The following is a 17,559-nucleotide window of genomic DNA, read 5'->3' on the forward strand; positions in this document are numbered from 1 at the left end:
ATAAACCCCAAAATGACTTGGACTAAAAGGGGACCTTTTGCTTTACCAGCCTTCCCAAAATCAGGGCAGGGGGATGTCCTCCTTGTCCCATCTTTAGGAGACACACGTTGTTCAGTTTAATGAGACAGAGACTTCTCTGTGGTGGCACCCAGTTAATGCAACTCCTTTCTCCTTAATATATGATTGGCACCACTGTTAATAATCTTTCAGCCCCAGGTAAAGACTCACTTATCTGCCTAGGCTTTCAGAGCTAGTTGACCTAATGTAGTAAACTATAAATGGTTGGTTATCAATCTGCTGTAAAGTTGTATTCTGATATTGTACGTTTCATTGTTTGTTTTAATGGTGCTAAGATGAATTGTATTGATATTAACCAACCTGGGATCATGAATAGATGGAGGGCGGGCTAGAAATTGAAATGAAATTTATTTTAGTCACTTGTCGGGGTTTGGGTGCTGGAGCTCCTCGTGCACGGCCTTGGATTGGTTATGCACGAGGTACCAGTTGCGGGGAAAGTGGCCAGCGTTCCGCGTGCTTTTGAGCACGGTCGCCGGCCAAGCCTCACAGTCTGAAGGATGATGAGTAAGCCAATTGACGACTCCGATGAAGTGTGAGTTTCTAATTGCCTTCTTTATGAACAGTTGCCTCGTGAAATAAATATATACCCTGACTCTGAATAGACGGACCAGTTTAAAGAAATAAAAATTTTACTTTACTCCCCCCTTTAACCCCAAAGGAAGACAGACACCGGTTGTATCTTTAGTGGCTTCGGCAGAACCCGCGTAGGCTCGTCCCCTAAGCTAAGTTCTCCTAAGCTTAAAGACCCTGCGCGCCCAATCTTCCGCGAGGCTAACTAAATAAACTAAAACCAAAATATCTTCCGCAATTCTAGCCCTAGGCTAAACCTAAGAAACCTAAACTAAGCTAAACCGAATGATCTTCCGCGATCTAACTCTAACTAAAGAAAAACCCATCCAACCCGTCCAGCCCGCTCCTAGCCCCTTAAACTAAACTTGACTTCAACTAAAACCCAACTAAAAGAACATAAGAAGAACGTGCGGTCTCGTGCTACTCCTCCTGCCTAAGCGGGGTGCCTCTGCCTTTTATTAGGGAACAAACGTGACATCATCATTAGTACTTTAACCAATAAAATCACTGTTGCTGCCCTCCAAAAGGGCGGGAAGCAAGTTTAACGCTCATTAACAACTTTGAACATGACCGGATCTACAAAATAAAGGCGGATTAATCTTGTAAGTGAATCACACTATTCATTCATGCTTTCACTTTCACTTTTGCGCGCAATTATACCAAAGTAAACCTTGAAAAACCCATAAAATAACCAATTAATTATGAATCCATGGCGGATCCGTGAAACGTATTCCGACATATCATCTTTCTTTTTTTGTTTTAAATTAAATTAATTTTGATTTAGTTATATAAAAAAAAATTAGAGATATCATAAGCATTTATCTTGACACAAACATTACCATTTGCTTCGATATAAACCTCGACATGAAAAGGCAAAGCGTCAACAGTGCTGACAGTGTCCACATCAAGACTGTGATATAAACACCAGCAAAACCATCAACATCCACCCCCTTCATAGGAGGAAATACTTGTACAATAATGTAGCAATAAAGTCATGAAAATAACAAACCACTAGCCGAACATAAAATGATCGATCCGATACACTGTAAACCTTCTAGGCATATATAAATACTTCAATATGTAGTATAACACAACAAATCACCTCATAAGCATGTATACTTTCGCGTGCAGCGTAAAACAACAAATTACTCCCCAAACACAAGAGAGGACCTGATACAGGTCCAAAATTAAAAATAACGGATAACGACTGCCCAAACATAAGAGAGGTCCCGATCCGGGACCCAAAATTAAAGTATAACTAGAGCTGGGGCTACATGGCCTACCCAGACCCCTCCCCCCATTTTTTTAAATTTTTATTTGGAAACTAAGGAAAATGGATAAGGAAACATAAAAGGGTTGTGGCTCTGAGGCTACAGAATCGAGGGAACTTTAGATTCTGGACTTACCACAGCGACCACAGGTAACGGGGAACTAGGGTCCGATTCCAGAGAGGGGATTTAAGCCACCTATGTACAAGTGGTTTTCGCCACAAGAGGGGATTTAAGCTACCTACATAAAGGTGTCCCAGCCAGGATGAGGATTTAAACCATCTACGCAAGGGTTTCCAGCGAAACGAGATGGGATTTAAACCAACTACATAAGGGTCTCCCATCAACAGCAGGAAACAGAGTGAAGGGAAAAGCTGGGAACCTGGTTTACTGCCAAAGGTAGCATATAGAGGGGTATTCTTCAAAGAAAATAGGGGTACCAAAAGGGTAGGACACCACCAGACTTGACATATATATCTTGAACAAATCCGAGAATGACCAATACTTTGACCAAAGGAAATCATTTCAAATAAGGCATATAAGTGTTACCACATTTTGAACTACAACTTTTGCAAGCACAACGTGGAGATTTAGGATTATTGAAATAAAACATATATGTATAAATATGTCTATGACTAGAACTGCACAAAGACGATGCTTTGACCTTACATAAACATTTCCATATCATCAAAGTTGTGACGCTCTAAATGGAAACCATTTCAGAAAAATTATCATATATATAAACACCCATATCATTAATTACCAAGCTATATGGAAAACACATGTAATATGCGAGGCGGATATTTCAAGAAGCATACAAAGGTAAATATGCAATTTTTACAAGTACAAGACAGGTTTAGAACTGCAAAATGGTGTTGGAGAGGAGGATGAAGACGATGAATGAGTTGCCGGTCGTCTTCTTCTCCGACTACACATGACCATGTAGAAGAAATAGTCCTGGAACTCAGGAAAAGTTCATGGAGCTCAGGAAAGTACTGAAACATCGAGTTCTGAAGAAACAACGATACCTGTAGAAGAAAGGAGGTTAAGCAAGCAAATCAAGGTGATCTGCTAGTGAGTGCAGGTATGGGAATAACTGGAACAAATCTAGGCAGCCAGGAACCAAGGGGCTGCCCAGAGGCAAACAAAATGCATAGATTGAGGATAGTTGCTGCATTTGACAAGGCGTTGGGCAAAAATTGCCAGGAACCGTAGTTCTCCCTAACTGGACAAACTGTAGAAACGTATTGTTGAAGAGTAGAGGTTGAACACACAAACGAAGGCGGGCAGCTGGAAACCGTAGTTCTCCATGGCTGGGCCAAATTTTAGACACTTCCTCTTAAGGAACAGAAACAAGTCCCTTGCTTTGAGAAACTGGTGTGTTCAGACAACGAGTTGAATATTCTCAGCATGCTGTTAATATAGAGGATAATAAAGAAATAGGAATCTAGCCAAAGAACCAAAAGTTCCGCCGGGAGTTATAGTTTTTCAATCAACCACTGCCAAAGTCAGCACTGAACATAACAAGGAATGTTCCATGGCTGGCGATTGGATCATTGAATAAAGGAAAAGTGAATAGATGTGAGCAATGCAGAAAAGAACAATGCACTTTTGTAACAGTGCTTGCCAGGGGCTTGTAGAGAGAATGAGCTCTTTAATTAGGGCCTCTGCTGCGACGAGCTTCTCGGATGTCAGCGGCCATTGATCGACCCACACAGGGGGTCCTTCCTTCCATGTGAGTGGAAGAGCATGAACTGGCGCTGATGCAGAGGCCCACATCAAAAATGAGTGTGGATAACAGTTCTTGCTTTAGACAACAAGTCTCTACCCCAAAGGGTGATAGGCACATCCATAACAAGTGGACGGAGCTGCACCATGGAGCCTGAGTCTGACTGGAAGGTAATCGGATGCACGCTCTGGTGGGCGGGTTCGAAACCTCCGACTCCGAAGACTTCCTGGGTGACAGTCGTTGCCCACTGGTCAGGCCAATCCTTTCTGGCGATCACTGTGACATCTGCGCCTGTATCAAGAAGACCCTTGATCTTTCGTCCACCCATTTCTAAGACGAGATGAGGGCGTTCTTCTGTAATCTTGATTAGCGCCATTGCTGTCTGAGGAGGCAAAGAGTCTACAGGAGCTGTAGGCGTAGAAGTAAGCAAATAGAGTCTGGCAATTTCCAAACCTTTTGTTAGGACACAAGGAACAGTTGAAAATCCTGGAATCAGCAACTGCGATGAATCTGTGATTCGAACTAGGCCTGCAGTCAATGTGACTGTGGCAGGGAGGCGATCCATCCTAGGCAGGATAAGGCAAATCGAAGTGTCTGGGAATGGACCACGAATGGATGTTGGCAATTGCTGAGCAAACCATGGATTTGAAAAGTAACAGTCCTCTGTTAAGAAGAGTGGTATACCTGGGACAGAAGATTCTTCTTGTTCTTCGTTGGCAGTGTTTGAAGATATCTTTTTGGCTTCGGGTTTTTTGCACTGCTGAAGTTGGCAACTCTGAAGCTGCTTGGCGTTGAGTTGGCAAACTTGAGGTTCCTCTGTTGGTAAAAGTTGCTGATGCTGTTGAACCTGCTGGCATTCAGTCAGTTGTGCATCAAACTGGCAGGATGGAACTTCTTCTTTGACACGAGGCAGTAGAAGTTGTTGTTCCTGATAGTTGTTTGGTTGTGGCGGGCTGAGCTTAAAAGCTGGAGGTGACACAAAGGTGTGGACATTGTTAACTGGAGTGATGCTTAAGCTTCCACAAGAGGGAGCTGGCTCACTCACTTGCATTCTTTGGCCACATGGAAAGTGATCATCAGCTGGGTTAGAACTTGAACACTGCTGTTTCATCAAGGGCAAATGTCCTTCAATGACAGATTGACCTTGATTTGAAGATGAATAAAGCTCAGGAGTTGCGAGATTGATCTCAGTAGGATGTCTTCTCAACGTTGAAGGCAATTCTGCGATCAGAGGCTTGACTGTGATTGCTTGCTGTGAAGCAGGATCAACATCAGCAGGAACTGAAGGGCGGTCAGCAGAAGGTGAACTGAATGCTGTGTTCTCTACTGGAACCCTTTGAATAGGTAAGGCAGATGATGAAACCTCTGGAACCTGAATGCTTGATGAGGTCACATCTTTTCTCTGGACATCTGAAGAGTAGATATCTCTCTGGATCACTCTTTTTTCCTGATGACCTGGATAAGGAGTAGCGTTGTTCACCTTTCTGGGATGGTTGACCTTCATGATGTTCTTGAACTTGCACCCTATTGTTTTACCGGGGCCGGGGCGCGGCCCGCAGAACCGTTTCCCTGAACTGGAGATGAGGTAGGTGATGTGTTTTGTGGATTCAAGCGACAATCATTCGCCCAATGAAATCCTTTCTGACAGATGGGACATCTCTCTGGCGGCTTGGCAGAAGGCCTTGGCGTTGTTGTGCACTGCGACCGGAAATGCCCATCGCCTCCACACCCATAGCACTTCTTGACTGGCGTAGAGCTGTCTTGACGTGGCATCTGTACCGCAGCTGCCAAGAGCTGTGCTTTGTAGGAGTGGGTACCGACATTCTGGCAGACGCGTAGCATCTCAGTCAATGTGGCATCCGGACGAGCTGCAACTGCTGTTAGGGCATTCTTGCAGTCATCATTGGCATTTTCAAAGGCAAGTTGTTTTGTCAGCATGTTTCTGGCATGACGATCTTCTATCTGGCGTTCCACTGCAACAATCAGGCGATCCACGAAGTCCCCATAAGGTTCTTTTGGACCTTGCCTAACTGCAGCGAATCCTGATACTGAGCTAGCATCTGTGCGATTGGGTAGTCTGCGCCAAGCTTTGACTACAATGTCTGCTATGGTGACAAGTGCAGCATCAGGTATGGCTAGCTGTTGATTGAGATTGGAGTAATGTCCTGATCCTGTGAGCATATCTTCTGTGGCAAGTGGCGTTGCACGTCTGGCTGCTACTTCTTTCCACTCTTGCAGGCACAGAAGAGCATCTGTAGGCGACAGGAAGGTGCGAAGAATCAACTTCCAATCAGATGGCAGAAGTCTACTAGTGGACAGTCCTTCAAGTAAACTTCTAGTATAAGGAGCTTGAAGTCCATTTTCGCGTATGGCTTTTCGCAGTTCACGTAGTGTTTCAAAAGGAATGGCTTGATATCTTGCAGGTTGTCCTCCATTAGCACGAATCACTGGAAAGATGTGCATTGGATCAGCACTAAAGTCTATTTGTCCCAAAGCTGCTTCCAAAGCTTGGGTTCTGCAGATGGGCTGCATTGCTGTAGGGTCTGTAGGTGGCATCAGTGAGCTTAAATCTTCTTGATGCTTTCCAAATGATGAGCCACTAGATGGTGCTAAAGAGTCTTTGACATCTGGATGCCTTGAAGATGGCTGACTATGAAGACAAGATGGCTGACTTGAAGTTGGATGAAGACAAGATGGCTGACTTGAAGTTGGATGAAGACAAGATGGCTGACTTGAAGTTGGAGCATAAGGTTGTTGGCTCTGTACTGCAAGTCCTGGCATCTGGATCATCATTGTTTGGCTTTGCTCTTGTCTTGGAATCTGCATTGGCATTGGAGGTGCTGAAGGGTTGGTAAATTGCTGTTGTGCTGCTTGCATTGAAGCTTGGATTGCTGTTGATTGGAAATCAGCTTGCTGCAAAACTGGAGCTGCTGGCTTGAGCGCGGCCTGCAGGGCAGCAGGGTTTGCTGGCAAAAAGGCTGCTTGCTGCTGCTGCTGCTGGATCGCTGGCAAAAGCGCGGCTTGCGATGGAGGAAGCCGGACCGTTGCTTGGAGCGAGGTCCGCGGCTGCTGCTGACTTGAAATCGCTGGCTGGTAAAAGGCCTGCGATGACTGCTGAGCGACTGGCGGTGGGGCAGTCCGCGGCGGGGCTTGAAAGGCCGACGGCGTCTGCTGCACCGGCACAGGCGGCAATGAATCTGGCAATGACAAATTGGACAAGGGCGAGTGCGTGTACGACAACGGGGCCTGAACTGGCTGCTGCGAGGGGGCCGAAAATGGCACAACCGCAAGCGGCAGCACAGGGGCACTATTAAAAGCAGTATTTCCTAAATTCACTGTTCCATTAAGCAAAACATTTCTTGGAGCGATTTGTTGAAAGCAGTTTCTTACTTTGCTCCATACTAATTGTACAGGAATTCCGATTTTCGGGTTGGCCATAAATTCTAACCCGATCCTTTCCCATGAAGCTAAATCTTTCGTTCCCTCCTTAGGGACCCAGGGACAAATTTCCCCAATGGTTTTAACTAAAAGCTCTACTTCTGATTCAGAGACAGGGTGACCATTTCTTTTCAAAAGGTACAATAAATCTTCACAAAATTTTACTTGAGCAGTTGAGAGTGAGGAGCCCATTTTTTTAAACACTTTTCCAAAACTTTTCCTCCCCCACCCGTAGGCTTCTACTAGGGGACACCGGTTCTACCCGTAGGCTTTAACCGAAAAACCTGGCACCCGTAGGCTTTAGCCAGAAAACCTCCACCCCCACCCGTGGGCTTCTACTAGGGGCTACCGGCCCTACCCGTAGGCTTTGACCGAAAAACCTGGCACCCGTAGGCTTTAGCCAGAAAACCTTTCCCTCCCACCCGTAGGCTTTTTCGGGAGACACCGGCCCTACCCGTAGGCTTTGACCGAAAACCCTGGCACCCGTAGGCTTTTGCCAGACCCTGGCACCCGTAGGCTTTTGCCAGAACCCTTCCCACCCGTAGGCTTTAGGGAAGACCTTACTCTGCCCGTAGGCTTACACTAAACTCCTTGCCGCTCTACCCGGGGACCCCTTGGGGCAAAATATACGCGCGCGACTTCTATTTACACTACTTTGGGCAAGCGGTGGATTCGCGCTACTGCAGCGAAATCCTGGATAAACCGGGCCGTTATACCTCACCTCTCAATGTCTGTTTCCGAGCCACTTCCGATATGTTGCCTTTAACCGGAGTCTTCGTGGAAGCGATTTTTGACTACGCTTTGCCTCAGAGAGGGCACCACTTGTCGGGGTTTGGGTGCTGGAGCTCCTCGTGCACGGCCTTGGATTGGTTATGCACGAGGTACCAGTTGCGGGGAAAGTGGCCAGCGTTCCGCGTGCTTTTGAGCACGGTCGCCGGCCAAGCCTCACAGTCTGAAGGATGATGAGTAAGCCAATTGACGACTCCGATGAAGTGTGAGTTTCTAATTGCCTTCTTTAATGAACAGTTGCCTCGTGAAATAAAATATATACCCTGACTCTGAATAGACGGACCAGTTTAAAGAAATAAAAATTTTACTTTACTCCCCCCTTTAACCCCAAAGGAAGACAGACACCGGTTGTATCTTTAGTGGCTTCGGCAGAACCCGCGTAGGCTCGTCCCCTAAGCTAAGTTCTCCTAAGCTTAAAGACCCTGCGCGCCCAATCTTCCGCGAGGCTAACTAAATAAACTAAAACCAAAATATCTTCCGCAATTCTAGCCCTAGGCTAAACCTAAAGAAAACCTAACTAAGGCTAAACCGAATGATCTTCCGCGATCTAACTCTAACTAAAGAAAAACCCATCCAACCCGTCCAGCCCGCTCCTAGCCCCTTAAACTAAACTTGACTTCAACTAAAACCCAACTAAAAGAACATAAGAAGAACGTGCGGTCTCGTGCTACTCCTCCTGCCTAAGCGGGGTGCCTCTGCCTTTTATTAGGGAACAAACGTGACATCATCATTAGTACTTTAACCAATAAAATCACTGTTGCTGCCCTCCAAAAGGGCGGGAAGCAAGTTTAACGCTCATTAACAACTTTGAACATGACCGGATCTACAAAATAAAGGCGGATTAATCTTGTAAGTGAATCACACTATTCATTCATGCTTTCACTTTCACTTTTGCGCGCAATTATACCAAAAGTAAACCTTGAAAAACCCATAAAATAACCAATTAATTATGAATCCATGGCGGATCCGTGAAACGTATTCCGACAGTCACTCACACTGGGTATTTTCTTCCTATGAATGACATCTACACAGGATACAGTGGAACCCTGGGTTACGCACGCGATCCGTCCCAGGTCGCCGTGCGTAACACGGGCATGCATAACTCGAACGCACGGAAAAAACCTGGAAAACTGGAAGTTGCGCAACTTGAGTGCTTCTGCGCATGTGCAAAGTGCGCAGAAGCGTTCTGCGCATCCAGCAGTTGCGAGCGCTCCCGCGCACTCCGGAAAACACTTCCGGGGGGCGGAAGTGCATATCCCGAACGTACGCAACATGGAGCGTACGCAACATGAGGTATGACTGTACTAAATACTTCTGTGCAAGATGAGCAGCGGCAAATTGCACAAAGCTGAAGGCTGAACTACAGAGATTTCCGTTGCTTAATGTTTAAGCCTTAAACCTAGCGGCACATCTGCACAGATGCTATCTGGGAGGTCAGGTAAAAGAGTGAATCCAGTCCCTACAATACATGTGCAAATTACTTCATGTTCCGCCAGTGTTCCCCTAGTCCAGATGGCTAAGAGGAAAATGTGTTAAGGCAGTTATGGGTGAAATAGTTGACCCTGTGAAATTCTGGGCTTTCAGCACCCTAGCCCTTTTCAAGAACCTTTTTATCACTCCTTATTGTGTACCTTGACTTCCAAATATGAGCATTAGTTGATCATGTTGCTATCAGACATATTGCACGAGTGAGTGGTTGCTTATTATGAGATGCATTTGGATATTGTGTTTTGCTGAGTGTGTGTGGGTTTCAGTCTGTTTCAGAATTCAAGACCACATCAATGGTAATATCCCCTGAACAGTTCCAGGACAGAGGCCTTCTCTTCTAGCATGCCTTTGGTGGAAATAATCATACAGTCATACCTCATGTAGCGTATGCTCCGTGTTGTGTACGTTTGAGTTACACACCTCCGCGACCCGGAAGTCCTCCACGGAGCGCGCATGACACACGGGTGCGCAGAAATATTCTGCGCACTTCGCCCATGCGCAGAAGCACAAAAACCCACGAACTTCCAGGTTTTTTCTTTTTCTTTTCTTTTGTTCGCTCGCGTAACGTACGCCCGGGTTACGTGCTGCGACCTGGAACGGATCGTGTACGTAACACGGGGGACCACTGTACAGTGGAACCTTGGCTGTCAAATGCTTCAGAAGCCGAACAATTTGGAACACAAATGCCGACAACCCAGAAGCGAATGCTTCCATTTTCGAACAATCCTCGGAAGTCGAACGGTTTCTGAGGTGCGTTTCTCCATTTTTTAAAAGGAATTTGCTGACCGGCAATTGAGGCTCAGTTGTCAAATGGTCTTCCGGAACAGATTACATTTGACAACCGAGGTTCCACTGTAACAACAGCAGCAGCAGCAGCAACAACAACAACAACAACATTTATTATTTATACCCTGCTCATCTGAGGGCCACCCAAGACATATAAAACATAATAAAACACCAAACATTAAAAACTTCCCAATACAGGGCTGCCTTCAGATGTCTTCTAAAAGTTGTACAGTGGAACCAAGGGTGTTGAACGTAATCCATTCCAGAAGACGGTTTGAGTTCCAAAATCTTCGACAACTGAGGTGGCAATTGCAAGGGAGAAAATGGAGAAATGCGCCTCGGAAGCCATTCGACTTCTGAGGTGTGTTCAAAAACGGAAGCATTCACTTCTGGGTTGTCAGTGTTCGAAAGCCGAAACGTTTGACTTCCAAAGCATTTGACAACCAAGGTTCCACTGTATAGTACAACAAGAACAAGAACAGGAAAAGAAGTGCTCCTAAGTTCCACAACTTATCAATAATGACCATATAATGTTGGATCATCTCATTTTTACAAGATTTGATACTTCATGCCTTCAGGACATGCTCTTTCTTTCTTTCTTTTCAAACTGGGCTATAAAAACTCAAAAAAATCTAAGTAAAAAATCTAAATAAAAACTCAAAAAATCTTTATAAATCCTTGTAGGGAATATTAGTTGTGGAACATGTTACATCAGTTTTTCTCACTTTATGTTTCTTATATATAAAAGCCTTAGCATGTCTTGGTTACATTGCAACGTGACCAAGAGACAAGGGCCAAGGCATCTGGATAAGAGGGACAGGTTAGGACCAATGAAGCATGCAGGGACATGTTGCAAAGATCCCTGCTGAAAAGCAAATGAACTAAGTTGGTTCATATAGCAAATTAAGCAAGTTTCTTATGTGTCGGCATAAGAGAACTTTGCCGAACGTTCGTTATCTGTAAAATGTTAGCGTATTCGAAAAACCGTGCATTTCCCAGCTTTTACTAAAAGCAAAAGCCCCTCAAATCTTGCACTTTATTTCTGAAATCAGGACTATATCTTAATCCATGTGACTACAAGGCAAGAGAAATGACCTAGATAAATGTAGGTGGTGAGGGATGAGAAAAGAAATGTGGAGAGCTGTCCACAGAATATGTTCCCAAATAAGCAAAACCAAACTCTTCCTGAGCAAGCAGTAATACCTCATCGTCTTGGTTGGGGAATATTTTTCCACTGCAATATGGGTGTCTCTTTTGATGTTCCACTGTGGTTCTACTGCATTAAGCGTAAATACCAGATGTGCTCAGGAAGAAGGACAAAAAGTTGCCATCTACAGCTGCTCCTGTCTTTCTCCTAATGGGCCACGTTTTGGTTGGTCCTTGACTATGCCCAGGAGTGGATATGACAAAACAGTGTTCCATGGTGTTGTTCTCTCTTTGCATTTTTATCATTTCTGCAGCTGGGGGCAGGGGTAAGCCAGCTTCGGACTGATTGGATCTCCTTTGTGTGTTTTTCTCTCTGGAATTTATTAAATTAATAGCAGAACCCCAACATCTGCCATCAAGAGGGACTGCACTGCTCAGTGGTAACACATCTGCTTTGCATTCAGAAACTCCCTGGTTCAATGCCTGACATTTCCAGGTAGGGCTGGAAGAGAATCCTCCCCCCCCCAAAAATAATAATTTTTATTTGGTTTTACAAATATACCATTATAATAATACCACAACACACATCCATAATAGAAAGATTCCTCTGAATCTCTGGACTTCCCACCTTCCCCTCCAGGGGTTCTGTTGTTAAACCTTTCCTACTGCATCTTTTTCAGCAATCTATGTTTTTTTTATAACTCCATTATCTCCGTAGTACTCGTTACATTACAAGTGTTATTGCAATCCTGCTAATGTTTTCATCTGCTTACACTGGTCTCCAAGATAAATTGTTTTGGTCTTCTTGGTTACTGAGCTTTCCAGTCTTTTGCCATTTCAGCATTGTTGTTGTTGTTCAGTCGTTCAGTCGTGTCCGACTCTTCGTGACCCCATGGACCAGAGCACGCCAGGCACGCCTATCCTTCACTGCCTCTCGCAGTTTGGCCAAACTCATGTTAGTAGCTTCGAGAACACTGTCCAACCATCTCATCCTCTGTCTTCCCCTTCTCCTTGTGCCCTCCATCTTTCCCAACATCAGGGTCTTTTCTAGGGAGTCTTCTCTTCTCATGAGGTGGCCAAAGTACTGGAGCCTCAACTTCAGGATCTGTCCTTCTAGTGAGCACTCAGGGCTGATTTCTTTAAGGGTAGAAAGGTTTGATCTTCTTGCAGTCCATGGGACTCTCAAGAGTCTCCTCCAGCACCATAATTCATGGATCCCCTTCATGGATCACTGCCTTGTCGTGGCGAAGGGGCTTGAATTACTCAGGGAAGCTATGGACAGGTCAAGATGGACAGGTCCAAACGTGATCCACCTGGAGTAGGAACTGGCAAGCCACTCCAATATCCCTGCCAAGAAAACTCCATGGACAAAGACAACAGGCATTTCAGCATAGTCCAACAATTTAATTTGCCATTCCTCTCTGGTAGGGACTTTATCTTCATTCCATCTCTGTGCTAGTAGCATTCGTGCTGCAGTCATCGCATACATATAAAGGCTTTTCTGCTCTCTTGGAATATCAGCACCTACAATTCCTAACAGAAAAGCCTCTGCTGCTGTTGTTTTTTTAAATAAAAGTTATTTTAAACATTTTTTTCCCAATTCATTTCCCACAATGGTTTTAAAACCTTACAAGATCACCGCATGTGATAAAAGGTGCCTTTGGGATAGAAGAGAATCCTGCCTGAAACCCCAAAGAGTCATTGCCAGTCAGCACATACAGTGGTACCTTGGTTCTCAAACTTACCGGTAATCCGTTCCGGAAGTCAGTTCCAAAACCCAAGCGTTCCAAAACCAAGGCGCACTTTCCCATAGAAAGTAATGGAAAATGGATTAATCCGCTTCAGACGTTTAAAAACAACCCCTAAAACAGCAATTTAACATGAATTTTACTGTCTAACAAGACCATTGATCCATAAAATGAAAGCAGTAATCTATGTACAATGGTACCGCAGGTTGCGTAAGTAATTGGTTCTGGGTTACAGTTTGTAACCCAAAAAGTACGCAACCCAAACAAACGCACGAAAAACCCAGAAGTAGCGGTTTGCGCATGTGTGAACGCGTCTGTGCATCTGTGCGTCGCGTGCGCTCTGGGTTGCACTTCCGGGTTACCAGAGTTCGTAACCCAAAAAGTACATAACCCGGAGCGCACGTAGCCCGAGGTATGTCTGTACTCTGCTATAAAATAAATAAGACAGTATTGTAGATGATAAAAGTTAAAATTATTTTTCCTTCTTCCCTGCACTGATGATAGTCATTGTTTGGATGGGGGGCTTTTATCCATTTCTGCAGTCACACAATCGATCAATCAGTAGCTGAACTGGGTTCCACACAGTCACAAAAAAAAATATTAACCGACAAAGCCTCAAAAACAAAAACGCAAAATAAATAGCAAAAACAAAAGTGCCAAACTTAATCTGTTCCGGAAGTCCGTTTGACTTCTGAAATGTTCGAAAACAAAGGTGCTGCTTCTGGTTGGTTCAGGCACCCCGGAAACAATAGCCGACAACCACATCGGACGTTCGGCTTCTGAAAAACATTCAATAATTGGAACACTTACTTCCTGATTTTCGGTGTTTGGGAACCAAGGCGTTTGAGGAACCAAGGTACAGTGGTATAGACAACATTGAGCTAGATGGACCAATGGTCTGAATGGGTAAAAAGCCAATTCCCATGTGAGCCAGCTGCAAAAGACATAAAGTTTAGAATTAAAGAACAGGGTGCCTCTGGGCCAGGGTGGATTTGATTTAAATCACTAGTCAGTAAGACTTGATTTAAATCTTTTTCTTTTTTTTTACAGAAAATCTCATTCCTGCTGGTATAATCTTTAATATTTACAACCAGATGAAGGTTTCATTTTTGGAATAATAAATTTTCAGGGTAGTTTTTACAGTTGTATAAAAATTACTGTTTGGTTATACTATTAGAAATACATAGATGATTATGAAATTATGGTGAGGTTTAATAAGTTCACTGTTTATATTTGGGCAACTTTTCTGCTGTACTTTATTGGAAGGAGAAAAATGATCATTTCCTTAATAACAATTTAAACAATTTATTTAGCTAAAACAATAACATTATAGCATATCTATCCATGTTTGTTAACTGATGGGGTTAAACATAAAAAAACACAGACTGAGTTTTAGCACACATGAAAAACTTAAAACAAATCTTTATTTCCTGATGAATAGCCTTTGGACTACAATGTAACTTAAATAGAAAACTATATTTAGAAAGATTTTTCCTCCAAAAGCATTTTATTTTAAAAATCCATTTTACAAAATCTGATTTAAATAAACTAATCTGATTTTTTTAATTAAAAACAAAACACATTGACTTTTATCCACCCAGCTCTGGGCACATGCTGAGCTTAGGAATTTCCTTTCAGTACCAGGCAGAACACAACTGATCTCATGGTCCTTTCACACCAAAGCCATTCCACCATCCCACCTCAAAAAGCTGTCATTCCATGTGGCTTTTTAGGTTAGCTCCAAACATCAGCTTTGGCTAAGGTACCCATCCAAAGCCCAAATACCAACCCTTCCTTTGTGCTGTAGTTAGAATAACAGACATGGTTGTTGTTTAGTCATTTGGTCGTGACCGATTCTTCGTGACCCCATGGACCAGAGCACGCCAGGCACTCCTGTCTTCCACTGCCACCTGCAGTTTGGTCAAACTCACGTTAGTAGCTTCGAGAACACTGTCCAACCATCTCGTCCTCTGTCGTCCCCTTCTCCTTGTGCCCTCAATCTTTCCCAACATCAGGGCTGTTTCCAGGGAGTCTTCTCTTCTCATGAGGTGGCCAAAGTGTTGGAGCCTCAGCTTCAGGATCTGTCCTTCCAGTGAGCACTCAGGCCTGATTTCCTTAAGAATGGATAGGTTTGATCTTCTTGCAGTCCATGGGACTCTCAAGAGTCTCCTCCAGCCCCCAATTCAAAAGCATCAATTCTTTGGCGATCATCCTTTTTTGTAGTCCAGCTCTCACTTCCATACATCACTACTGGGAAAACCTTAGCTTTAACTATACGGACCTTTGTCGGCAAGGTGATGTCTCTACTTTTTAATATCCTGTCTAGGTTTGTCATGGCTTCTCTCCCAAGAAGCAGGCATCTTTTAATTTCGTGACTGCTGCCACCATCTGCAGTGATCATGGAGCCCAAGAAAGTAAAATCTCTCAACGCCTCCATTTCTTCCTCTTCTATTTGCCAGGAGGTGATGGGACCAGTGGCCATGACCTTAGTTTTTTGGATGTTGAGCTTCAGACCATATTCTGCGCTCTCCTCTTTCACCCTCATTAAAAGGTGATTGATTACATGTACTCATCAGAAGCAGGGCCCATATGCTCCCATGAAAACATGGGATTTTACAGAGAAACTCAGCGCATGAGAAATATTTCTTTCCTCAAGTACCCACTTTTTAAGCCAACAAACAGAAGCTTAACATTGTAAAGGCGACTTTATCTGGGGAAGTCTAAGGACATTTATCTAGAACTAAATCCCATTTTAATCAATGGTGTTTGTTTCCAAGTCAAAATGTCTTGAAGATTAGGGTGGCAATTACAGGATCTGGGAGATTAGGGGGCTAATCTGAGGTGAGATGAGGCTTCAGCATCCCATATTATTATTATTATTATTATTATTATTATTATTATTATTATTATTATTATTTCATTTCTATACCGCTTTATATTTTTAAGGAGAATGTCAAAGCGGTTTACAGCATATTAAACACCAGTAAAACAATGCAGAATCAAACATTTCTGAAGACAGTCAAGTATCAAGTACACAGTCAAAGCACCACAATTGACAGGAAACCAAAATACCATCTCAAAGATTTCAAAATAAAACATTACAAAGGAGGTCAACTACAGAATACATATTTAACAGAAGCAAAGTTAACAAAAAACAGAAATATAATCTTAAACATTTCAAAAGTACAAGTTACAGGTAGGTAGCCGTGTTTGGTCTGCAGTAGTCGAAACAAAATAAAAAAAAATTCCTTCCAGCAGCACCTTTGAGACCAACTAAATTTGTTATTGGTATGAGTTTTCGTGTACATTTCACATTTCTAAAGGCTCATGTTATGTGCTGTGTGCAGGTCACTTGGTAGAGCATTTGTGTATGTAGCACAGAGCTCCACCTCACTATTGGATTCCACCTAGTAATTCGCTTTATTTATATCCCACCTTTCTTCCCTGGGACTCAAAATAATACATTGCGGGTTATGAAAGAATCTCCCATCCAGCCGCTGCCCAGACCTACCCCTGCTTAGTTTTAGCACAATGGCTGCATCATCATGCACCTCCAGGCCAAGCTTGTAAAAATTCTTTGATGCTTCAACTTAAAGCATTCTCCGTAGCTTTACATGCTGCATGGCAACCAATAATAACAGCAAAAGTTATCATTATCGTTCCGTTCTCATGGTGGGAGCAGCTGGAAAAAAAAATCCGCCTAAGCTACAAATAGCTACAAAAAGGAAAGTTTGGTCTTGAGCATCTATCAATTTTTTTTTACATGATCTTTTTGAAGGAACCATTATTTCCAAAAACAAAAAAACAAAAACAACACCCAATTTTAAAGCACCATCAAACTGCATTTCTAGCACCGTTGCAATTTCCCATATTTAAATTGTAGAAACGAGGCCCTGAGAAATTAAGAGTGAAATATTCCCTCCTCCTCTCCTTTGGAACAAAAAGTATTTCTGGTTTTTATGAGGGGTCAGAGAGTTCAGACTGCAAGAGACTACTCAGGATCTCATTAATGCAGATCGCTGGGGATCTGTTCCTTTGAACGTATCTGGGCTGGTCTTTTTTTCTCCAAAAAAAAAAAGGAAAAAAAAGTTAAGTGTTGAGTTTTGCTTTTGTGTTTAGGAAGAGGAAATGCCAGAAATATTATAGTGTGTACCGCTTTCCCACATATCACTTCTGATGACATGAAAGCTCGTCAGCATCTGTCTGCTGCATGGGACTGTCCAACATCTGTTTCGGTAACATGTGGCGTGTTTACAGGGGCAAGAGAAACCCGGAGACAGATGCTTTGTGTGTGCACTTGAAAGAGAAGGAAACAAGGGGAGAGATGCCTTCCAAATATTTTTTAATGATTTAGGAAATTACTTCGGGGAGGCGAACGATGTATCAAAGTCCTTTCTGAACTACTGAGGTTGTTTTACATAGTTATCGGGGTTGGTGAGGAAAATCCATGCCATAGATGAGCAGCAGATCGAGCTTGGCTCTAAGATATATTGTTCTGTAGCTGAAAGCAGTGGCTGTA

The sequence above is a fragment of the Lacerta agilis genome, chromosome 11 (assembly GCF_009819535.1).
Source record: "Lacerta agilis isolate rLacAgi1 chromosome 11, rLacAgi1.pri, whole genome shotgun sequence".
NCBI classification, from domain to species: domain Eukaryota; kingdom Metazoa; phylum Chordata; class Lepidosauria; order Squamata; family Lacertidae; genus Lacerta; species Lacerta agilis.